General features: G+C 44.5%; 1 protein-coding gene across 39 annotated transcripts in view; it reads right to left on the reverse strand.

Annotated features, from left to right (window-relative positions):
• Positions 1-26,421, reverse strand: part of LOC144510004 (eukaryotic translation initiation factor 4 gamma 3-like) — a 357,463-nt gene that overhangs the window by 219,505 nt on the left and 111,537 nt on the right. The window contains exon 1 of one of the 39 annotated variants that reach the window (XM_078239154.1): positions 19,164-19,217. The exons of the other annotated variants lie outside the window; for them this stretch is intronic. The gene's annotated coding sequence lies outside the window, so the exon portion shown is untranslated. Of the gene's footprint in view, positions 1-19,163; positions 19,218-26,421 lie in introns of those variants that run through there. 39 annotated transcript variants of the gene reach the window in all.

Below are 26,421 nucleotides of genomic sequence, written 5' to 3' on the forward strand. Positions count from 1 at the left end.
CTTCTAAACTCCGTTAGGCAAGCATCACCAATATAAGGGCTGCGGAATTCAAGGACAGGGTCCAGCAGCACCTCAAATCAATATATGTGGCACCAGCAACATTGTCTGCATCACAATCAGTTCCCCAAGCTGTTAGGGTAATGCATAGCAACATCTTGATCATTTTTTCTAGAGGAAGACATTCACTAACTGGATCTCCAAGTGGATCAAAAATCTTGTGCTCATCAGACTGCAAAGCAGCAAATGTTTTTTCTAGCCACAGTGCACCTCTTTAACAGACCAGGCTCAAGCACTTGGCTCAAAATGATTTGCTGAAAATCAGCCAGCATTAAAAGAAAACTAGTGTACATTTTGGTCAAAATGTCCAAAATCTTTAAAAAAGGACCACCTTGTTACCACATGTTTTACAAGCTTAATACTTAATCCCCACATTTGCATTAAAACAAAAATCCCATCTGTTTACATTTACTATCAACATCATATGGAACAGTTTTCCAAAACTATCTTTTAAGTGGTCAACAATGCCAACCATGCCAAACCAAACCACAGACTCGTGAGATAGGAGTGTTTGCAACAGAACATTTTTCCAGGGTTTTACAGTGCTGTAAGGACAGTTTGATGCCTGCAGCTTGAAAAACTTGAGTGCAGATCCACCATTTAAAACACATTACACTCCAACTTACCCTGCTGCTAGTCACGGTTAAGCTGTAGAATGTCTCATTTTATAAGGAAACAATATGTCACCTTCGCGTGACAGGCACTTCTTTTAAGACCTCAAAGTTTAATTATTAAGTAAATAGAGCCTCAAGTCATTGAGAGTTTAATGTCAATTTGTCCAGGAGCTTTGCAAATTGAAATTTTAAGATGACCTGCTTCTCTAACAAGTTGCAATGTCAGCTTCATCATACCATGATTAATATAAGAGATAAGACATAAGATAATAGTATACCTATTATGATGGAGTTCACAGTTACTGTGGTCCTTGCAGTTCTCAGATTTTGGGCAACTACAATGCCAAATGTCCGAAGAAATACAGTGACTATAAACAGCAAAAAAAGGGAGTGCTGGTCTAAACTCTATACCATATTGCATTTTTCAACTTGTTCCTTGCCTTGTTGGGCTTTGCTGTTTCTTTGGCAGTATTATTAACTATGCCACAATGCTGAAAATATCCAAATCAATTTGAAAACTCAATGGAAAACTACAACTTGCCTAAGTGCAGTTAAATCTGTTTGAACTCAGAACTCTCTGACTCAATACCGTCATGACAATATTACAGATATCAATTCAACTTGAACAGTCTTGTCACCTGTCCCTACTATTCACTGATTTGAAGTGCACCCACTTAGTCAAGCCTAAGTGGAAATAAGTGTGGAAAGAAATTTATTCTGATAAAAAATAACTTCACATCTATATTACTCAGGATTCTTTTCCCCCAAAATTCTCATTTTAAGCCAGTTTGTTTTGTTGGCATCCCTGGAATCAGCATCCTTCCACTGGTCAGACTTCACTTGTGATTCTAAACTACCAGGATAAATAGGTTATTAAACTGTGGGGGCTTTCAGAGTACAATCCCATCGTCATGCATTGTCCAGAAATACACTTTCCAGGAACCAGGAAACCCACGCTGACATTTCACTCCTTTAGTTCAAGAGTCTCCCAATCAACAAGCAGAAAAGCTACCATATTGGAAATTAATTATAGACTAATGAATAGGAGACAAGTAATTTAAGAAGGATTAAAACGCTAGAGGTGCAGATTTTGTTCGACCAGGCTCAAGCACTTGGCTCAAAATGATTTGCTGAAAATCAGCCAGCATTAAAAGAAAACTAGTGTACCTCTTTAACAGACCAGGCTGACATGTCATGTGAATAAATGTATTAGCTTTTCCCAAAGTATGCATCATCTATTAAATATGAAAGGGTGCATAATCATAGACAAGAGAGGCATTCAAAGCTCATCCTTGAACAGAAGTCTAAGCATTTCCCTAGGATTACAGGTAGCAAGCATCTAGCACCTGGAACTTAGTCACAGAGAATCTCCTGTCCTGCTTGCAGCTACTCCTGCAAGGCAGTCTACTGTCATAGCATACAACTCTCATCTTTCACATCCTCCTACATCTACTGTGACATCGCCTAGCCTCTTTCTGCTGAACTCCACTTTGCACTCAAGAGATCAATTTCTTTTCTGGATGTCAGAGTTCATTTTGCTCTTCGATTTCAAGCACCGCTTCATTTGATCTGTGTGTGGAAATTTATTTTCCTCTACAGATCTTTACTTATTGTCCAGGTTTCAGAGAGGCAAACAAGAAAACGGATGAATGTAGCATCTTACAAGTTTGTTTCCTGGTTTCAAGCTCCAGTTTTCTTATTGCTGCCACAACCTTTATCTTTACAAAATTACTTCTGACTATCGTTATCCTTCTTCTGACTTTGGCATCACATCAACTCGACCATCTTCCCATTCCATATGTCCCAAGCAGACAAACTCATCGAATTGTTCCAGTGTGACACCATCCATTTCAATCTTCATTCTAGTCTATTCTAATGTATTCCTTCTATAACTGTTTTTGACTTTCCAGTCTTCATAACACCATCCATATTCTCAATTTCGAGATTTTAATTGATCTACAGTATTTTGTAGAGCCTCTTCTGATTTTGCAAGTAGCGCTATGTTATCAGCATGTTGCAAGATAAGATTTTTGCCTCCAATTTTTACACTTGGAAGTACATCCATACATACATCCTCTCCATACATTTGCTCTGCAAACTGATTGAATAATTTTGGCAGCAGTACATGGCCTCGTTATACTCCTCTCTTCACTTGAGACATATCCGATTCACCATCTTCTAGCCTGATGCTCATTATTTGGACCCAACATAGGGTCTGGATAAATCTCACATCTTTGCTGTCAACTTCACATTTCAGCTGCATATCCATGATTACAGAGAATCTCTAACAGCCCTTAAAATGATTCACAGGATCATTGCATGACTACTACATGGAAGAAAGCCATCTGGCCTGTTCAGCCCATGCCAGCTCCTTTAGCTAGTCCTAATCCCATGTCTTTGTCATAAGAACATAAGAAATAGGAGGAGTAGGCCATCTAGCCCCTCGAGCCTGCCCCGCCATTCAATAAGGTCATGGCTGATCTGAAGTGGATAGTTCCACTTAACCGCCTGATCCCCATAACCCTTAATTCCCCTACCGATCAGAAATCCATCTATCCGTGACTTAAACATATTCAACGAGGTAGCCTCCACTTCAGTGGGCAGAGAATTCCAGAGATTCACCACCCTCTGAGAGAAGAAGTTCCTCCTCAACTCTGTCCTAAACTGACCCCCCTTTATTTTGAGGCTGTGCCCTCTAGTTCTGGTTTTCTTTCTAAGTGGAAAGAATCTCTCCACTTCTACCCTATCCAGCTCCTTCATTATCTTATGCCTCTATAAGATCACCCCTCAGCCTTCTAAACTCCAACGAGTACAAACCTAATCTGCTCAATCTCTCCTCATAATCTACACCCCTCATCGCCGGTATCAACCTGGTGAACCTTCTCTGCACTCCCTCCAAGGCCAATATATCCTTTCGCAAATAAGGGGACTAAAACTGCACACAGTATTCCAGCTGCGGCCTCACCAATGCCTTGTACAGATGCAGCAAGACTTCTTTGCTTTTATATTCTATCCCCCTATGTCCCATAGTTTAGCAAATTTTTCCCCCATCCAGTGCTTATACAATTCTCTTTTGAAAGCCACAATTGAATATATCTCTAACATCCTTTTCTGGCGGTATATTTTAGATCACTGTGTAAAAATAAATTCCGCATAGATCTTTTACCAATTGCCTTAAATCTGTGTCCTCAGATTCCTCCCACATAGAGAACTGCTTAATTAACTCAGTCTAGACCGATGGTTCCCTCCTATTTATTGACACTTGCTCAGCCTTTAACACCATTATTCCTACGAAACTCATCTCCAAACTCCATGGCCTGGGCACCTCCCTCTGTGACTGGATCCTGAACTTCCTAATTCACAGACCACAATCAGTAAGGATAGGCATCAATACCTCTTCCAAGATCATCCTCAACACCAGTGCCTCACAAGGTTGTGTTCTCAGTCACCTACTATACTCGTTATACACCTACGACTGTGTGGCCAAATTCTCCTCCAACTCAATTTTCAACACCATAGTGGGTCGGATCTCAAACAATGATGAGACAAAGTACAGGAATGAGATAGAGAATCTGGTGAACTGGTGCGGCGACAATAATCTCTCCCTCAATGTTAACAAAATGAAGGAGATTGCCTTGACTTCATGAAGCGTAGAGGAGAACATGCCCCTGTCTATATCAACGGAGGCGAAGTGGAAAGGGTAAAGAGCTTCATGCTTTTAGGTGTCCAGATCATCAACAACCTGTCCTGATCCCCCCCATGCCAACATTATGGTTAAGAAAGCCCACCAACGCCTCTACGTTTTCAGAAGACTAAGGAAATTTGGCATGTCAGCTAAGACTCTCACCAACTTTTACAGATGCACCATGGAAAGCATTCTTTCTGGCTGTATCACAGTTTGGTATGGTTCCTGCTCTGCCCAAGACCACAAGAAACTACAAAAAGTCGTGAATGTAGCCCAATCCATCACGCAAACCAGCCTCCCATCCACTGACTTCCCGCTGCCTCGGCAAAGCAGCCAGCATAACTAAGGACCCCACGCATTCTCTCTTCGACGTTCATCCGTTGGGAAAAAGATACAAAAGCCTTAGGTCACACACCAACCGACTCAAGAACAGCTTCTTCCCTGCTGCCATCAAACGTTTGAATGGACCTACCTTGCATGAAATTGATCTTTCTCTACATTCTAGCTATGACTGTAACATTACTTCTCTATGAACGGTATGCTCTGTCTGTATAGCATGCAAGAAACAATGCTTTTCACTGCATGCGAGTACACATGACAATAATAAATCAAATCAAATCAACCTGTGGTCTGCAATGGTACTGCAGGTGGTCCGTAGGGGGAAAAGAATACAATTACGTATACCCCATATAGGCAAACACTTTTTTGAAGACAAAATTATATGAAAGTGAGGTGAAAAAAAGTTGCAAAAGTATTCAGCATACCTGGTACTGTGTGACAACGAGAGAGTCTCAAAGATTCAGTCACTGAAGTTAAGCAGGACAGATAGAAAGCCTTCTACTGCAGTCCTAGAAATGGTATTATGAAAGATACCAGAATAAGATTGGCCTCAATAAGTGCTGCAATGCCATCATGCCATTCATTGTGCATAGAGAGACCAGAGAGCAGGGAGGTTATGATAGAGCTGTATCAAATGCTCATTAGATCGCAGCTGAATTATTGAGGCTGGTTAGGCTGGGGTTGTTTTCCTTAGCACAGAGAAGGCTGAGAAGGGACCGAGGTGTACAAAATTATGAGGGGCATAGGACAGATGTGACAAAACTTTTCCCCTTAGTAAAGGGATCAAGAACCAGGGGTCACAGATTTAAGTTCAGAGGCCAGAGATTTAGTGGGGCTTTGTGGAAGCACACTTTCACCCAGAAGGTGATGGGAATCTGGAACACTCTGCCTGAAAGGGTGGTAGAAGCAGGAACTCTCAACATTGAAGAAGCATTTTGATGAGCATTTGAAACACCATAGCATACAAGGCTATGGACCAAGTGCTGTAAAATGAGATTAGAATAGATAAGTGCTTGATGGCCAGCACAGAAAGGCCTCTTTCCGTGTTGCAAAACTCTATGAATATTACTGAAGCAGTCCATGCCCATATACAGCAAGACCTGGACAACATTCAATCTTGGGACGATGAATAGCAAGTAATATTCATTTCACAATGCTGGGCTATGACCATTGCAAAAGGTTTACTGTCACAAAAGTCCAATTTTAGTACCAGCAGCCATCACATTTTATAACAAAAACAGCATTAGACTTCTAATCACCACACTGACCTCACTGCAAGCAACAGCCACTGAAGAAAATCCTGTTCAAGTTTAAAATGGCTCCAAGAAACACCACTGAAATTAGCTGTGGTCTTTGGAACAAGTCAATAATTTACCGCATTCTTATGCCAAATTAATGGATCAAAGGACTCACCTCTTCTGTTGGTGGCTAAACTTCAAAAAGCTATTCACAGGGGTGCCGTTTCCACAAAATTTCGAATGGGGAACATGTCATAGATCATAGAATAGATCATAGAAACCCTACAGTGCAGAAAGAGGCCATTCGGCCCATCGAGTCTGCACAGACCACAATCCCACCCAGGCCCTATCCCCATATCCCTACATATTTACCCCGCTAATCCCTCTAACCTACGCATCCCGGGACACTAAGGGGCAATTTAGCGTGGCCAATTAACCTAACCCGCGCATCTTTGGACTTGAATGTTTTTGAATAAGACTCAAAGAGATAGGTTCCAAACATATGATGGGTGTTTGGGCAGTACTGTGATGCAATACCTATATACAACAGATGGGGGGGGCCTCTGAGTAATACATTAGTGAAGAGCCTGCCTTTCAGTTCAGTTCAAGGTCCCCATTTATGCAGCGAGGAGCGCAGACAGCCACAGGGAAGGAAGGGAGGGAGGAAGGGAGAACAGAAGGTGCTGAAGGAGCCACCTCCCCCCCACATCAGAATGATTTTGGGCATTCTGCTCGAAGGCTGCTCCCGAGGCAGGAAGTTGCAGAGGCACAGGAGCCCAGCCAAGGTGTGGCAGGAGCACCCACCTTGGCAGAGCACATACTAGAGGTGATGACATCTTCCCTGGAATGCTGCGGCCTCTTGTTGGTCGGTGTCAAGGTGGTGCTGTTGACTGCCAGCCACGGCGTGCTGCGAATCAAATCAAATCAGGTGAATCAGGTAGTCCAGAGCCTGGGCACCAACGGCTCGCTGCGGCAGTGAAGACTTCTTCACGATCAACCTGGAGAGCAGCCACCTGCCGGAGAGGGAAGAGGAGCCCAGCAGGGGCTAAGAACAAGCTAGGCCAACGGTGGAAGGGAGGCGGTGGAGGCCAAGGGAACTGGCATCCAAGTCTAGGTGGGTGGCCCTGGAAAGCAGCCATGGAGCCGGCACCAGGTAGTGGTCAGGCTGCCAATCAGGATGGTCAATAAAAGGTAAGAGAAACCGAGAGCGAAGCCAAGAGGACGACCATGCAAGGAGAGGGTGAAAAAATCCAAGTGGGACAAATATTAGTTCAAAGTCCCATCCACACATGTTGTGCTCCGAACATGCCCACCCAGATTTTTCAAAAGGATGCCCTCCAGTGCTGAGGTGGGAACTGCTGATTCGTGATGGAGAAAGAGGGGGCACCTCAACAAAAAAAAAACGTGGAAAACCAAACATTGTTCATGCGATGGGAAACGTGGTGTACAGAGTGTCAAATGCAGTAAGTGAAGACGCAAACCAGGAAGGCGCGAACAATGAGACTTCACTCTAAATCAAAAGCCACCGAATAAACTAACTGTTTAAGCTTTTCAGATTAGCTGCAACAATATTCACTATATTCACTAAGAGCGAAAGAACCACATCATCATCCAATAGGCATTTTCCTCATTCAGATTAGGCCAAAGCAAGCAGAGAAAAATGAATCTCCAAAAATCATTCATGGCGCATCAAAACAAGGACTCAACACAACAGAACATAGTGTATCCTTAAGTCTAACTGTTCTCAAGAAGATAATAGTGGACTATCATGAACCACTGCAATCCATGTGATTATGGGTACATCCATAGTGCTGTTCAGAAGTTCTAGGAGTCTGATCCAGCAACTGTGAAACAATGTCAATTCAAGTCAGGAAGGTGTGAGGCTTGGAGGGAAATTTCAATGTGGTACCATAACTAACTCCACTCCCAATTCCCCAAAGCTTCTCACCATTCATAACGTTCAAGTCAGGAGTATGATGGAATATTCTCCGTTTGCCTGAATCAGTGCAGCTTCAACAACACTCAAAAAGCTAGCCACCATCCAAGACAAAGCAGCCCACTTGATCGGCCCCCCCGTCCATCACCATAAGCATTCACTCTCACCACCGCAGGCGCAGCAGTGTGTACCATCTACAAGATTCCCTAAAGCATCTCTCCAAGTCTCCTTTCTTTTAAACCCGCAACCTCTACCATCTGGAAGGACAAGCACAGCAGATACATGGGAATACCATTACCCTGCAAGTTTCCCTCCAAGCCACAACACCTTGGGACTATGTTGCCATACCTACACTGTCACTAGGACAAACTCCTGGAACTCCCTCCCTAATGGCACTCTGGGTACTCACGCTAGATAGGCTTTAGCGATTCAAGGCAACAGCTCACCACCAGCTTCTCGAAGTAATTAGGAGCAGGCAAATGCTGGCCCAGGCAGCAACACTCGCATCCCAAGAACAAACAAAAAGCATGTCTGAAACTAGTTCCTTCTTCCAAATTACCAAAATTAATCATTCTTCCCCAGCTGCCTTGGGGAGATTTGAACTTGTGTTGCCTGTCCGTTAGTCCAGGTCTCTGAATTGCTAGTCCAGTATTATCAGCATGCTATCCTTCCCATTGTATTATAGCTATGGTCACAGTTTATCACAGGAAATTCAGCTACATTTTTTGAGAGGGTTTCATCTTATTCCAAACAGTAAGATTATTTTTTAACCAGAAGGAGCATTCTGGTACAGACCACCCACTAACTAATGCCCAGTGTACAAGATCAAATTAACCTTTGTTAGTAATCAATTCAGAAGCATAAGTAGTAACCTACAACCAGAAAGGACCAAACAATGATCTAGATGAGATCTAGATGCAGTGAAGTTACTGTGAAAATCCCCTAGTCACCACACTCCGGCGCCTGTTCGGGTACACTGAGGGAGAATTTGTCACGGCCATTGCACCTAACCAGTACCTCTTTCAGACTGTGGGAGGAAACCGGAGCACCCAGAGAAAACCCACGCAGGCACGGGAAAAACATCCAGGCTCCGCACATAGTGACCCAAGCCGGGAATCAAACCTGGGTCTCTGGCGCTGTGAGGCAGCAGTGCTAACCACTGTGCCGCAAAGAGTTGAAGCTACCGCATTCAGGTGCAAATGAATTTATATTGATTTGTTCAGTACACTGACAAGTGCCCACAGTGGTTGTATGACAATAATGATAACTGATCACATCAATATAAATTCATTTGCACCTGAATGCGGTAGCTTCAACTCTTTGCGGCACAGTGGTTAGCACTGCTGCCTCACAGCGCCAGAGACCCAGGTTTGATTCCCGGCTTGGGTCACTATGTGCGGAGCCTGGATGTTTTTCCCGTGCCTGCGTGGGTTTTCTCTGGGTGCTCCGGTTTCCTCCCACAGTCTGAAAGAGGTACTGGTTAGGTGCAATGGCCGTGACAAATTCTCCCTCAGTGTACCCGAACAGGCGCCGGAGTGTGGTGACTAGGGGATTTTCACAGTAACTTCACTGCAGTGTTAATGGAAGCCTACTTGTGACACTAATAAATAAACGTTAAACTTCTGCCATGTGGGCAAAACCGCAAATTTGCGCCATTACATTCAATTCAGTGCCAAGACTCTCACAGGGGTACACAGGCTGTGGGAGCTGGGTCATGTGAACTGCAACGTGTACTCCAAATGTTGTCGTCCAATTCACTCCACAACAACAAGCACTTGGGAATTGGTTAGCTCAGTTGGCTGGGTGGCTGGTTCGTGATGCAGAGCAATGCAAACAGCGCAAGTCCAATTCCCATATGGGCTGAGGTTATTCATGAAGATCCCTCCTTCTCAACATTACCCCTCATAGAATCCCTACAGTGCAGAAGGAGGCCATTCGACCCATCAAGTCTGCACTGACCACAATCCCACCCAGGCCCCATTCCTGTAACCCCACATATTTACCCTGCTAATTCCCGACACTACGGTCAATTTAGCATAGCCAATCAACCTAACCCACACATCTTTGGAACAAAGAACAATACAGCACAGGAACAGGCCCTTCGGCCCTCCAAGCCCGCGCCGCTCCCTGGTCCAAACTAGACCATTCTTTTGTATCCCTCCATTCCCACTCCGTTCATATGGCTGTCTAGATAAGTCTTAAATGTTCCCAGTGTGTCCGCCTCCACCACCTTGCCTGGCAGCGCATCCCAGGCCCCCACCACCCTCTGTGTAAAATATGTCCGTCTGATATCTGTGTTAAACCTCCCCCCCTTCACCTTGAACCTATGACCCCTCGTGAACGTCACCACCGACCTGGGGAAAAGCTTCCCACCGTTCACCCTATCTATGCCTTTCATAATTTTATACACCTCTATTAAGTCTCCCCTCATCCTCCGTCTTGCCAGGGAGAACAACCCCAGTTTACCCAATCTCTCCTCATAACTAAGCCCCTCCATACCAGGTAACATCCTGGTAAACCTCCTCTGTACTCTCTCCAAAGCCTCCACGTCCTTCTGGTAGTGTGGCGACCAGAACTGGACGCAGTATTCCAGATGCGGCCGAACCAACGTTCTATACATCTGCAACATCAGACCCCAACTTTTATACTCTATGCCCCGTCCTATAAAGGCAAGCATGCCATATGCCTTCTTCACCACCTTCTCCACCTGTGATGTCACCTTCAAGGATCTGTGGACTTGCACACCCAGGTCCCTCTGCGTATCTACACCCTTTATGGTTCTGCCATTTATCGTATAGCTCCTCCCTACATTATTTCTACCAAAATGCATCACTTCGCATTTATCAGGATTGAACTCCATCTGCCATTTCTTAGCCCAAATTTCTAGCCTATCTATATCCTTCTGTAGCTTCTGACAATGCTCCTCACTATCTGCAAGTCCTGCCAATTTTGTGTCGTCCACAAACTTACTGATCACCCCAGTTACACCTTCTTCCAGATCATTTATATAAATCACAAACAGCAGAAGTCCCAATACAGAGCCCTGCGGAACACCACTAGTCACAGGCCTCCAGCCGGAAAAAGACCCTTCCACTACCACCCTCTGTCTTCTGTGACCAAGCCAGTTCTCCACCCATCTAGCCACTTCCCCCTTTATCCCATGAGATCCAACCTTTTTCACCAGCCTACCATGAGGGACTTTGTCAAACGCTTTACTAGTGTCCATATAGACGACATCCACGGCCCTTCCCTCGTCAACCATTTTGGTCACTTCTTCAAAAAACTCCACCAGGTTAGTGAGGCATGACCTCCCTCTCACAAACCATGCTGACTATCGTTAATGAGTTTATTCCTTTCTAAATGCGCACACATCCTATCTCTAAGAATCTTCTCCAACAACTTCCCCACCACGGACGTCAAGCTCACCGGCCTATAATTACCCGGGTTATCCTTCCTACCCTTCTTAAATAACGGGACCGCATTAGCTATCCTCCAATCCTCTGGGACCTCACCTGCGTCCAGTGACGAGACAAAGATTTGCGTCAGAGGCCCAGCGATTTCATCTCTCGTCTCCCTGAGCAGCCTTGGATAGATTCCATCAGGCCCTGGGGATTTGTCAGTCTTTAAATTCTCTAACAAACCTAACATTTCCTCCTTTGTAATGGAGATTTTCTCCAACGGTTCAACACTCCCCTCCGAGACACTCCCAGTCAACACATCCCTCTCCTTTGTGAATACCGTCACAAAGTATTCATTTAGGATCTCCCCTACTTCTTTGGGCTCCAAGCATAATTCCCCACTTTTGTCCCTGAGAGGTCCGATTTTTTCCCTGACAACCCTTTTGTTCCTAACGTATGAATAAAATGCCTTGGGATTCTCCTTAATCCTGTCTGCCAAGAACATTTCGTGACCCCTTTTTGCTCTTCTAATTCCCCGTTTGAGTTCTTTCCTACTTTCTTTGTACTCCTCCAGAGCTCCCTCCGTTTTTAGCTGCCTGGACCTACCATACGCCTCTTTTCTTTTTGACCAGTCCCTCAATTTCCCTGGTTATCCACGGTTCTCGAATCCTACCCTTCCTATCCTTCTTTTTAACAGGCACATGCCTGTCCTGTGGCCCTAACAACTGTTCCTTAAAAGACTCCCACATGCCAGATGTGGATTTACCCTCAAACAGCCTCTCCCAACCAAGAGCTGCCAATTTCTGCCTAATCCCACTAAAGTTAGCCTTCCCCCAATCCAACACCTTACCCTTGGGACACCACTCATCCTTTTCCATCACTATCCTAAAGCTAACAGAATTGTGGTCACTATTTGCCACATGTTCCCCTACCGAAACTTTGAAGACCTGACCGGGCTCATTCCCCAGTACGAGGTCCAGTATAGCCCCCTCTCTAGTCGGGCTATCTACATATTGTTCCAAAGAACCCTCCTGTATGCAATTTACAAATTCCTCCCCATTCAGAGTCCCTGCTCTCAGCGATTTCCAGTCTATACCAGGGAAATTGAAGTCTCCCACTACAACAACCCTATTTTTCCTGCACCTATCCAGTATCTCCTGACATATCCATTCTTCCACTTCCCTTGGGCTGTTGGGGGGCCTGCAGTACACCCCCAACATAGTGACTGCGCCCTTCCTGTTTCTAAGCTCCACCCAGAGTGACTCGTTACACGACCCCTCTGAATTGTCCTCCCTCTGCACCGCTGTAATATGCTCTCCAACTAATACTGCTACTCCCCCACCTCTTTTGGCCCCTCCTCTGTCTCGCCTAAAACACTTGTACCCCGGAATATTCAGCTGCCAGTCCTGTCCCTCTTTCAACCAAGTCTCTGTCACCGCAACCACATCCAAATTCCTCGAGAGCATTAAGGCCCTAAGTTCATCTGTCTTACCTGCTACGCTCCTTGCATTGAAGTATAAACACTCCAGACCTCCAGGCCCAGTGAGGTCATCCTCCCCCAGAGTGCTCTTCTTCTTTGCCAGCCTTGTCCCAGCCCCAAGCTCGTCCCCAGCCTCTACGCTTGTAGACCTAATATTTTGATCCCCTCCCCCCTGCCATACTAGTTTAAACCCCCCCGAACTGCACTAGCAAAACTCCCAGCCAGGATATTCGTGCCCTTCCAACTTAGTTGTGACCCGTCCTTCTTGTACAGGTGCCATCCTCTCCTGAAAACTTCCCATTGATCTAGGAAAATGAAGCCCTCCCTCCTGGACCAGTCCTTTAGCCAAGCATTCAATTTTACTGACTCCCTATTCTTAGCCTCACTGGCACGAGGCATTGGGAGCAGCCCAGAGATGGCCACCCTGGAGGCCCTACTTTTTAGCCTATTTCCCAACTCCCTGAATTGCTCTCGTAGGATCCCCCTGCTCTTCCTATCTACGTCATTTGCACCAATGTGTACAATGACATCCGTTTCTTTATCTTCCCCTTTTAATATGCCTCCTATCCGCTCGGAGACATCCATGACCCCAGCACCAGGTAGGCAGACTACCACCCTGGAGTCCCGTTCGCACCCACAGAATCGCCTGTCCGTGCCTCTAACTGACGCATCCCCCACCACTATTGCTCTCTGGACTGTGGGAGGAAACCAGAGCACCCGGAGGAAACCCACGCAGACACAGGGAGAATGTGCAAACTCCACACAGACAGTGACCCGAGGCCGGAATTGAACCTGGGTCCCTTGTGCCATGAGGCAGCAGTGCTAACCACAATGCCACCGTGCCACCCTCACATGAGATATGGTGATCCCTGTGTTAAATTGCCATAGTCCTCGAGGGGGAGAGCAGCCTATGGTTCTGTGGAACTATGGCGACTTTACATTTACCTCATGATTATTCTCTGTGCAAAATCTAGACTTGATGTGGAGATGCTGGCGTTGGACTGGGGTAAACACAGTAAGAAGTTTAACAACACCAGGTTAAAGTCCAACAGGTTTATTTGGTAGCAAAAGCCACACAAGCTTTCGGAGCTCCGGCTTGGAGCTCCGAAAGCTTTTGTGGCTTTTGCTACCAAATAAACCTGTTGGTCTTTAACCTGGTGTTGTTAAACTTCTTACAAAATCTAGACTAACATAGGTATATCTTACATTTGCCATTATTAATTCTCTCTGTACATTTAATATAATCTAACTTCAAAAGGATATCTCACTTACAATTTTGTTACTTGCATGTAATTGATAGCACTCTGAAATAAACTAAATTAGCAGCAGCTTGTTTTTTCTTCATAAAACAATGCTAGCTTTTTACTGGAACACAACATGACAAAAGCATAAAGAATATGCAAGTTTGGCAAACAGAGATTATATACATCACTCAATTCAATTGCTATTGCGGCTAATGTTTCAAACCTGCACTTCATGGTTAGCCATGTCTTCAGCAGAAGAATTCCATCCATACAAACTACCTTTCTACATACCTTTCATCAGTTTCCTTCACAGCTGTTTTGCAACCAAAATCCCAACATCACCATTTAATAACAGGAACGGATCAATCCTTTATCCACATAATCAGTGGTGGCTTTCTGTTTCAGAATCTTATCACCCTCTTAGTAAAAAGGGCCCAAATTTTCTATTTTCCTTTGACATCTTCAACAGAAGACTACACACTTCAATCCAACAGAACAAGCCCAGATTTAAGTTCTCCATAGCAAAGAAAATTTTAAGACCCAATTGTCTCGTTTGTTTCATCTCTGGAGAGCAAAATCTTTCCAGCCTTGTACCTCCGCTCTCCTCTAGATCCCCTTCAATAATTCAACACCTTCCTAATAGAGATCAAAACTTAATGAGACAATATCTGGAGAATTGTGTTAAGTTCAAATACAGCTTTAGCATCATGTCAAAGTCCTATATCAACCCGTAATTCATTTTGTTTTCTTTGTTACTTGCACATAATGAGTCAACCCAAGTGTTTACTGGAAGAGCTTTACATGGTTACACCTCTAATAGTTGTAGGAAACCACTGAAACAGACAACTGATCCAAAATGTAATCAAAATCATAACATTTGAAAATTGAAGTTGGTAGTAGAAATATAAACTCGTGAGCTGTACTTGTGACAGATTTATGTCATTTACTGATGTCATTTTCGCCTGAATTGACTCCTCTGTAAATACCAAAGCAATTATTTAACATGTTTTTCATTTTGCTATTGCTATCAGTGATTTTATCCTGTTCATACGAACTTTCTTGAAGGAGGTCATGAATATTGATGTCGAAATAGATTACATAATTGGAGTTCAGACAAAACATACGGCTTGCAAACATCCCAGACAGAAAGTGGGAGGCTAACAACATAAAACCAGAGAAGGGTTATAAATATCACAAGTAAACATGGAAAAAGAATGAGAAAATTGTATTTTAAAGATAAACAAAGACACATATTTCAACAGTGAATCTAGGTTTCACCATTGAGATTTCAATACAGTAACTGCTCAAAGTTTATAGCAGGGCATCAGTTACTGATCACATCTTAAACTCATCAACACTCACTTGGAGAAGCTCGTGAACTCAGGCTAGAAGAAGCATGATTTGCAGTTCATTTTTTTTCCTGTGCTGAGCTAAAAATTTAAACTTTGTGGAAATATTTGGAGCTCGAGGCCAAACACTGCAATTTCACAATTCCAAAACCATCATCTTTAGCCCCACTTGCACAACATTCCATTCCAGCGCCACAGCAGTGTGCTCAGAACTTTGATATCCAGTTCAACCGAACTGAGCATTCAGAATCCATATTCTACCCATCAAGAACATGTACTTTTACCTCCAAAATGCTGCCGGTCTCAGGACAAAACTCTTAGCAATAATGATTCAACAATTTCAACTGTCCCCGTGGCCAGCATCCTATCCCTATAAACTCCAAATTGTCCAAATTTCTACCACATGCATTTTGAATCAAGCCTTGCTGCCTATAGCAGCCCATTATCCCACTCCGCTAACCTACACTGGTCCCAGCCACCCAATACACTGCATTTAAAATCCTTGTGGTCATCTACTGATGACCATGAAACCATTGTCAATTGTTGGAAAAACCCGTCTGGTTCAATAATGTCCGTAAGAAGTTTAACAACACCAGGTTAAAGTCCAACAGGTTTATTTGGTAGCAAAAGCCACACAAGCTTTCAGAGCTCCAAGCCCTTCTTCAGGTGAGTGGGAATTCTGTTCACAAACAGGGCATATAAAGACACAGACTTAATTTACATGAATAATGGTTGGAATGCGAATACTTACAACTAATCAAGTCTTTAAGATACAAACAACGTGAGTGGAGAGAGCATCAAGACAGGCTAAAAAGATGTGTATTGTCTTCAGACAGGACAGCCAGTGAAACTCGGCAGGTCCAGGCAGGCTGTGGGGATTACAAATAGTGTGACATGAACCCAATTATCTTTTTAACCTGTCTGGATGCTCTCTCCACTCACGTTGTTTGTATCTTAAAGACTTGATTAGCTGTAAGTATTTGCATTCCAACCATTATTCATGTAAATTGAGTCTGTGTCTTTATATGCTCTGTTTGTGAACAGAATTCCCACTCACCTGAAGAAGGGGCTTGGAGCTCCGAAAGCTTGTGTGGCTTTTGCTACCAAATAAACCTGTTGGGACTTTAACCTGGTGTTGTTAAACTTCTTACTGTGTTTACCCCAGTCCAACGCCGGCATCTCCACATCAATAATGTCCTTCAGGGAAGGAAATCCGCCGCCCTTACCTGGTCTGGCCTACCTGTGACTCCAGAGCCACAGCAATGTGGTTTACTCTGAACTGCCTTCTGAAATGGCCTCGCAAGCCACTCAGTTCAAGGACAACTGGGGATGGGCAATAAATGCTGGCCATCCAGCGATGTCCATATCCTACGAATGAATAAGATCTGCCAGCATACCAAATTAAAATTCAAGTCCTTATTTAGAAATTCTAGTATCCCCCAACTCATAAAACTACTGCTATCTCTCCCAGCCCTGAATTCTAGCCACCCTATGATGCTTGACTCTTGGCTCCATTGTTTCTTTCTATTCTGCCTACTATATTGCATATAGGAGTTGAGCTTTCAGCCATCTTGCCCCACTATTGAGAACTCCAACCTAAACTCCTATATCATCTTACTTCCCCGATTGTGTTCAAAAAATTCTGCCAAACCTACCTGCATCCAATTTTCTTAAATGCTCGAAATAAAATGGAAACAATTCACAAGCAGCTCACATCTGGAAGGCTCAGTTTGCCCAAATCAGAATAAAGAAGGATCTTCACACCACCCTGCTCCAAGACTAGAATAAAAATTGGGAATGATATATGTTGGCTAAATGTCTCACACGGTCCACACACTGCTTGCTCTGGAAATAAACCTTCAATCTGGATTCTCAGACAGAATAATAATAAATTACCAAATTTACAGCAGCATATTTAAGAAAAACATGGAAATATTAATTTAAATCAATCACAAGGCGCTGCAAAATCTTTGATCCTGAAAGAGCACCTAACCTGTACAATAGTGAGCCAACACTGCAATGAGTGTTAGCAGAAGTAACTAGGAGGATTGCAGATTGTTGCAAAAACCTACTGGTGCATCAACGCCATTTGGCAATAAAACCAGTCATCCTGACTTAGTTTGGTTTACCTCCGTCTGAAGTGTAAAGTTTGTAAAGTTTATTTATTAGTCACAAGTAAGGCTTACATTAACACTGCAATGAAGTTAGTGTGTAATTCCCCTAGTCGCCACATTCCGGTGGCCTATCCGAGTCAATGCGCCTAACCAGCACGTCTTTCAATCTGTGGGAGGAAACCGAAGCACCCGGAGGAAACCCACGCAGACACGGGCAGTCCGTGCAAACTCCACAGTGACACAAGCCAGAAATCGAACCCAGGTCCCTGGTGCTGAGAGGCAGCAGTGCTAACCACTGTGCCACCGTGCCGCCCGCGGAACTGAGCAATCAAGCTTCTCAATTTTAGGATAAGGAATAAATATCAGCCTTACCTACAAAACTCACGCCCAGTGAGCTAATTTTTAAAAACGTTTTAACAGAAGACAGATTTTTAAAAAGATTACCGTGTGTTAAACATATACAGCAAGAACTTGAGAATGAGTTACAACTTCATACTGTTGTATCCAAGACGGACATAAGTCATCATTAAAGTGCTCAATCTGGACAGGTTCTAACAAAAAGGTCAGTGACTTAAGATCTGAACCCTATGATTCTCTCTTGATTGGCTGCTGCTTGATCTAAGTATTTCTTGTCAATTCTATTTTTTTTCCAATTTTCAGCACTTGCATATTTTGCTTTTTGCCATCGGGTCCATTTGTCTATGTGGAGTACTCTGAAATAAATTTCTGGTTGTATTAAAAGTTCACATGAAAAGCAAGCTGTTATTGAGCCGATTCCACATAATCTCTCAGGACATTTTGTTTTAAAAGCCAGAGCCAGTGTCAAACCACAGAGTTCATACAACTTGATACTTCTAGTTCTTTTATTGTGTGGACTTGAAGCAGATCATCATAGCCAATTAGAGATAGAGTGCACAGACAACTTGTCTGAGGAGGGGGGCAAGGAGGGGGGCAAGGAGGGGGGCAAGGAGGGGGGCAAGGAGGGGGGCAAGGAGGGGGGCAAGGAGGGGGGCAAGGAGGGGGGCAAGGAGGGGGGCAAGGAGGGGGGCAAGGAGGGGGGCAAGGAGGGGGGCAAGGAGGGGGGCAAGGAGGGGGGCAAGGAGGGGGGCAAGGAGGGGGGCAAGGAGGGGGGCAAGGAGGGGGGCAAGGAGGGAGGGAGGGGGGCAAGGAGGGAGGGGGGGGCCAAGGAGGGTGGGAGGGAGGCAAGGAGGGAGGGAGGGAGGTAAGGAGGGAGGGACTTTCCTGCTCACCAGACATTGACCCTCCCCTGCTAGATGTGTAATTTTACAAGGGTCAGTCAAGGACAGGGTCAACATCAGTTGTCATGTGTCTCTGTGGACGAATGCCTGCTGGCACTTCCCACCTAAGCTCATCACGATAATTGAGGTCGTGGAACAGGCACACAGAACTCCACCCAAGCATAGAGTCAATGCCTTCAGGATAGGTGCAAGGAAATCTCATTCACAAGCATACTTCCTAAGAATTGCACTGCAGTGGAAAGCACCAGAAACAAGAGGTGGTTCAGTTAGACCGTCTGTTGTGCTAAAAATACTGCAGAAACTAAGAATTGCAACATCAGCTATCTTGTCCTTCCACTTCGATCATAACATTTCTCTGGTACATAAAGCAAGGGTACAGAAGATCCAGTATGTTATTTTAAGAATCTATAGCACTGACTGGGGTGTGACGTGGGCATAAAATCAACGTACCAATGTTCTGAGTCTCCAGGCTTTGCATGCGAGGATCGACACCTATTAATCATACCAGCACATACTGAAAACAGCTGAGTCATTCAGGCAGTTTCTGTTCCTTGTGACTAACCAGGACAAACAGCTATTGCAGATCAAACCCAGCCAAGTCCCACCTTCCTCTTTTGCTGCTTTCAGACGTAAAAATAACGATGAAGCATTAGAGGCTAAATAAAGCATGTTCAGTATTAAAGTAAGGTTGTTCTGAAGCATTCATCATAAACATCCAACTCACACCAATAAATGCATACCAATTTTCAAATATATTCATGCTGAAGGACTTTTACAAACTATATGGGCTATATTTAGAAAAACTCCCTCTATAACGTGTTCGTGATCACTCTTTAATTAAGACTGGGGCTTGCTTTTGAAATTCACTGAGCCAGCATGCAGTACTGTCTTTCTCTCCTTTCCCACAACCCTTACATTGCCACTGGTATTGCATCCAACTGTCACGCAAAATAGTATAAGAAACAGATGAATAGATCATTCATCCATTTGCAGCTTCTGGGACCTTTGTGTATCCAAACTGACTGCCACATTTGCCTACATTACAGTGAACACATTTCAAAAACAATTAATTGACATTCAAGGCTTTTTAAACAGTGTTCTAAGGAAGTTAGATGTTTTTCTTCAATTCATTACTGGGATGTCAAGATCAACATTTACTGCCCACCCCTAATTACGAGAGAGAGAGAGTGTGGCGGGTCACCTCCTTGAAACACTGCATTCACATGCAGTGTAGGCACACCCAGTAGTGTGAGGGAAGTGTGTTCCAGGATTTTGAATCTGCGATAATAGTTGGGATGGTGTGTGGCTTGTTAGGGAATTTGCATGTAGTGATGTTCCTATGAGCCTGCTATCTGTGTCCTTCTGAGTGGTAGAGGTCACAGGTTTGGAAGGTGCTATTGATGGATGCTGCAGTGCAGCTTGTATATGGGAAACACTGCTGCCATTCTGTAGTATGGTGTGCTGACCAGATGGGCAGCTTTGCCCAGATGGGTGGCAAGCTTCCTCAGTATTGTTGGAGCTGCACTCATTCAGGCAAGTGGAGAATATATTCCATCACATTCCTGACTTGTGTCTAGTGGACACTCTTTGGGGAGCCAGAAGGAAGTAACTTGCCTTAGAATTCCCAGCACCTGACCTGTTCTTATTAGTCACAGTACTTATACGGACGGTTCAGTTCAGTTACCAGTTGGTGGCAACCCACTGGATGTCGATGGTGGGAAAAGTTAGCTATGGTGCGGCATTGAATATCATGGAAAAATGGTTGGATTTTCTCTTGTTGGAGAAAGCCATTGGCTGGCAGTTGTGTGGTGCGAAATTTATTTGCCATTTATCAGGTCTTGCTGCATGTAGGCATAGACTGCCTCAGCACCTGAGAAGTTGCGAATGTCACTGAACACTGTGATCATCAGTGAAAACCCCCATTTCTGACCTTTATGATGGGGGAGAGAAGGCCATTAAAACAGCAGCTGAAGATGATTGGGCCGAGGTCACTAATCTGAGTAAATACTGCAGCAAATTTCTGGGACTAAGACAACAGAACAACGGATCTCTAACAATCACAATGGCGGCACGGTAGCACAGTGGTTAGCACTGCTGCTTCACAGCTCCAGGGACCTGGGTTCGATTCCTGGCTTGGGTCACTGTCTGTGTGGAGTTTGCACATTCTCCTCGTGTCTGCATGGGTTTCCTCCGGGTGCTCCGGTTTCCTCCCCCAGTCTGAAGATGTGCGGGTTAGGTTGATTGGCCATGCTAAAATTGCCCCTCAGTGTCCTGAAATGTGTAGGTTAGAGGGATTAGTGGGTAAATATTTAAGGATATGGGGGTAGGGCCTGGGTGGGATTGTGGTCGGTGCAGACTAGATGGGCCAAATGGCCTTTTTCTGTATTGTAGGGTTTCTATATATCTACAACCTTTTTCCTAAAGTTAAAGTTTATTTATTAGTCACAAGTAGGCTTACATTCACACTGCAATGAAGTGACTGTGAAAATCCCCTACTCTGTGCTCGGTATGACTCCATCCAGTGAACTTTGAATCCTAACCCCCATTTTCCACTGACTTGAATTTTGTTAGGGCTCCTTGATGCCACATGGAGTTTGCATGTTCTCCCTGTGACTGCATGGGTTTCCTCCGGGTGCTCCAGTTTCCTTCCACAGTCCAAAGATGTGCGGGTTAGGTTAATTGGCCATTCTAAATTGACCCTAGTGTCATGGAGATTAGCAGGGTAAATGTGTGGGGTTACAGGAATAGGGCCTGGTGTGGACTTGATGGGCAGAATGACCTTCTGTACGGTAGAGATTCTATGAAATGGTGCCTTGTTGTCAAGGTGTTACCTCTGGAATTTCTTTATCCGTGTTTAGACAAAGACTGTAATGAGGTGCAGAGCTGAATGATTCCAACGGAATCTAAACTGAGCACTGGTCAAGTAGGTTGCTGCTGAGAAAGAGCCACCTGGTAGGACTGTCAACAATGCCTGCCATCTTTTTGCTGATAATTGAAAGCAAATTGATGGGGCTGTAATTGGCCAAATTGGGTTTGTCGTGCTTTTTTGTGCAAAGGGCATATCTGGGAATTTTTTAAATTCTGAGGTACTGAAACAGCTTTATACATCTACGGTCATCATTATTCTTTTTCCTTCTAAATGTTACAATCATGAAAGCCATAACTGAAATATAAACAGTTCCTGCCAGTTACAGCTAGAAGACCAGCAGTCTGCTCAGAACACAGACAGCACAAAGTTGTCCTTCAGCCCCTCATGCCTGTGCCGCCTCTCTGTAAGACTGGTAAGCCACAGCTAGACTCAAGCTCCTGCTTTCCCCTCATAGCCCTGCAGTTTTCTTTCTCTTCAGATAATTATCCAATTCCTATTTGAAAGCCATGATTGAATCTGTCTCCACCCCACAATCAGACAGTGCATTCAAGGTTTTAAAAAAGCTTTTCCTTCATTTCACTATTGGTTTTACGCCATTCACTTTAAAACCACTGTTTTCTGATGCTCAACTTTTCTGTCAATAGGAACAGTTTCTTCTGAACTGCTCTGTCCAGACAATTCATGATTTTCAACACCTCTATCAAATCTCCTCTCAACTATCTCTTCTCCAGAGAGAACAACCCCAGCTTCACCAATCTATCGTTAAAGCTGAAGTTCTTCATCCCTGGAACCATTCTTGTAAATCTTTTCTGCACCTTGCACTCTCTCTAAAAGCTCCTCATCCTTTCTGAACTGCAGTACCTGAAACGGGACACAATTCTACAATTGAGGCTAAATCAGAATTTTATGCATATTCGCTGTAACTTGCTTAGTTTTGTACTCTTACGCCACTATTTATAAAACTGAGGGTCTATTATACCTTACTAACCACTTTCTCAAGTTGCTCTGCTACCTTCAATGATTTGTGCACACATAACCCAGGTTTCCTCTATTTCTGCATCTCCTTTATCTTATGTTGCCTCTCCCCTTTCTCCCTACAAAATTGCATCATTTCACATTTTTCTGCATGAACATATTGATCCATTCCACCAGCCTGTATACATCTGCTTCAAGTCCGTCAATAGCCTCTTCACAGTTCACAGTACTTCAAGTTTTGTGTGACCTGTAAATTTTGAAATTACGCCCTCAAAATATTCAAATTGTTTAAACACGTTTGGCCATTTAAATCCATGCTGGCTTTCCTTGATTAACCCACACTCGTCCATGTGACTATTCATTTTGTTCCAGATTTTAATTTGCATAGGTTTTCCTGCAGCATGGTCTAGTCTGTAATTTTGTTGTCATGGGATGTGGGCGTTGCTAGCTGGGCCAGCATTTATTGGCCATCCAAGCGTCAACCACATTGCTGTGGATCTGAAGTCACATGTAGGCCAGACCGGGTAAGGACAGCAGATTTCCTTCCCTTGAAGGACATTCGTGAACCAGATGGGTTTTTACAACAATCAACAATGGTTTAATGGTCATCATTAGACTTTTAAGTCCAGATTTTTGTTGAATTCAAATTTCACCGTCTGCTGTGGTGGGATTCGAACCCGGATCCCCAGAACATTACCCTTACTTGTCCAGCTACAGTACCACTACACCCACACCTCCCCACTGCCGTTTTACCTTGTCTGGCGGACAATCCGAGACCCACAGCAATATGGTTGACTCTTATCTGCCCTCTGAAATGGTCCAGCAAGCCATTCAGTTGTATCAAACCGCTAAAAAGTCTCAAAAGGAATGAAACCAGACAGATCATCAGGCATTGACTTATGCACTAGGAACAACAGCAGCAAATTCAGCCACGTCGACCCCGCAAACTCTTCCTTATTAACATCTGGGACCAGTGCCAAAATTGGGAGAGTTGACTCACAGACTAGTCAAGCTACATCCTGACATTGTCATCCTCACGGATTCAGACCGTACAAGTACTCCTCCATATTGAACACAATTTGGAGGAAGCAGAATGTTCTCTCGCTCGTGCTACCAAATAAACCTGTTGGACTTTAACTTGGTGTTGTGAGACTACTTACTGTGCCCACTCCAGTCCAATGCCGGCAACTCCACATCATGGTTCTCTGGGTGGGGGACTCTGCTGTCCATCACCAAGCGTGGCTTGGTGTCACAACTACTAACCAAGCTGGTCAAGTCCTAAAGTGTCGATGGTAGTCATGATGTGGAAATGCCGGCGTTGGACTGGGGTAAACACAGTAAGGAGTCCAACAACACCAGGTTAAAGTCCAACAGGTTTATTTGGTAGCAAACGCCAATCCGAAAGCTAGTGGCGTTTGCTACCAAATAAACCTGTTGGACTTTAACCTGGTGTTGTTAGACTCCTTACCAAGTCCTAAAGGACATGGTTGCTAGACTACGTCTGCGGTGGGTGGTGAGGGAACCAACAAGAGGGAAAAACAGCCCTGGTTGAAACAATGAACAAAAGAGCTGAAGTCCAGAGGTTGAGGCGAGAGCAACAGTCCTTGACATCAAGGCCGCATTCAACCAAGTGTGACATCAAAAAACCTTTGCAAAACTGGAATCAATGGGTATCAGGGGGCAAACTCTCTGCGGATTGGAGTCATACCTGGCACATAGGAAGATGGTTGTGGTTATGGGGGTTAGTTACCTCAGCTCCAGGACACCTCTATGGGAGTCCCCTCAGGGTAGTGTCCTTGGTCCAACCATCTTCAACTGCTTCATCAATGACCTCCCCTCCCGTCATAAGGTCAGAAGTGGGGATGATCACCAATGATTGCACAATCAGCATTATTTGCAACTCCTCAGATACTGAAGCAGTCCATGTTCAAATGTAGCAAGACCTGGTCAATATCCAGGCTTGGGCTGACAAGTGACAAGTAACATTTGCGCCACACAAATGCCAGGCAATGACCATCACCAATAAGTTACAATCTAACCAATCTTGACACTCACTGGTGGTACCATCACTGAATCTCCCACTAGCAACATCCTTGGGATTACCAATTGACCAGAAACTCAACTGGACTCGCCACATAAACATACAGTGGCTATAAGAGCAGGTCAAAGGCTATAGATACTGTGGCGAGTAACTCACCACCTGACTCCTCACCTCCTGACTCCCCAAAGCCTGTCCACCATCTACAAGGCACAAGTCAGGAGTGTGATGGAATACTCCTCACTTTCCTGGATGAGTGCAGCTCCAACAACACAAGAAGCTTGACACCATCCAGGACAAAGCAGCCCGCTTGATTGGCACCACATCCACAAGCATCCAGGGCAGCACAGCGGTTAGCACTGCTGCCTCACAGCACCAGGGATTCGCGTTCGATTCCCAGCTTGGGTCACTGTGCGTGGAGTTTGCACATTCTCCCTGTATCTACATGGGTTTCCTCCGGGTGCTCCAGTTTCCTCCCACATTGGTGGATTGGTCATGCAAAATTGCCCCTTAGTGTCAGAAGGACAGCTAGGGTAAATGCAGACTCAATGGGCTGAATGGCCTCCTTCTGCACTGTCGGATTCTATCCACTCCCCCCACCACTGACACTCGGTAGCAGCATGGTGTACTATCTACAAGATGTGTTTCAAGCAGTCAGCTCACCATCAACTTCTTGAAGGCAACTATGGATGGGCAATAAATGTTGGCCAGCCAGTGATGCCCATGTCCACGAACGTATAGAAAAAAATGTCCTGCCGCATCCAGCCATGAATGGTGGTGGGCAATTAAACAACTCACTGGAGGATGATGATGCTTCACACATACCTCCATCCTCAATGATGGGGGAGCCCAGCATATCACTGCAAAAGATAAAGCAGGAGCATTTGCTAAAATCTTCAGCCAGAAGTGCAGAGATGATGATCCATCTTGGCCTCTCCAGAGGTCCCCAGCAGATGTCAGTCTTCAGCCAATTCAATTCACTTTACATGATATCAAGAAATGGCTGAAAGCAGTGTATACTGCAATGGCTATGGGCCCAGATAACATTCCAGCAATTGTACTGAAGATTTGTAATCTTCTGGAACATGCCTCCCTAGCTAAGCTGTTCCGTAGCTACAACATTGACATCTACCCAACAATGTGGAAAATCGCTCAAGTACATTCTGTGCACAAAAAACAAAACAAATCCAACCAGGCCAATTACCACCGCAGCAGTCTACTATTGATTATCAGTAAAGTGATGGAAGGGGTCATTAACTGCTGGAGAGCTGCATTTGCTTGGCAATAATCTCTTCATTGACACTCAGTTTAGGTTTTGCCATACCACTCAAGCTCCTGATCTCAGTACAGAGGTGAAGTAAGAGTAACTGCCCTTGACATCAAGGCCACATCCGCCACACTGGAATTAAGGAACCTTTGCAAAACTGAAGTCAATGAGAATCAAGGGGAGAAACCCTTCGCTGGTTGGAGTCATACCTAGCACAAAGCCAGATGGCTCTGGTTGTTGGAGCTCAGTCATTTTAGCTCCAGGACATCACTGCAAGAGTTCCTCAATCATCAATGACCTTCCTCCCCTCATAAGGTCAGAAGTGAGGATTCAGTACCATTCACAACTCCTCAGATACTGAAGCAATCCATATCCAACTGCAGCAAGGCCTGAACAATATCCAGGCTTGGGCTGACAAGTAGCAAGAAGCACTTGTGCCAGATATGTAGGGCAATGATAATCTCCAACAAGAGAGAATCTAACCATCGTCCCTTGACATTCAATAGCATTACCATCATTGAGTCCCCACTAGCAACATCTTCGGGGATTACCACTGACC

Source organism: Mustelus asterias, chromosome 22, assembly GCF_964213995.1.
Source record: "Mustelus asterias chromosome 22, sMusAst1.hap1.1, whole genome shotgun sequence".
NCBI lineage: Eukaryota > Metazoa > Chordata > Chondrichthyes > Carcharhiniformes > Triakidae > Mustelus > Mustelus asterias.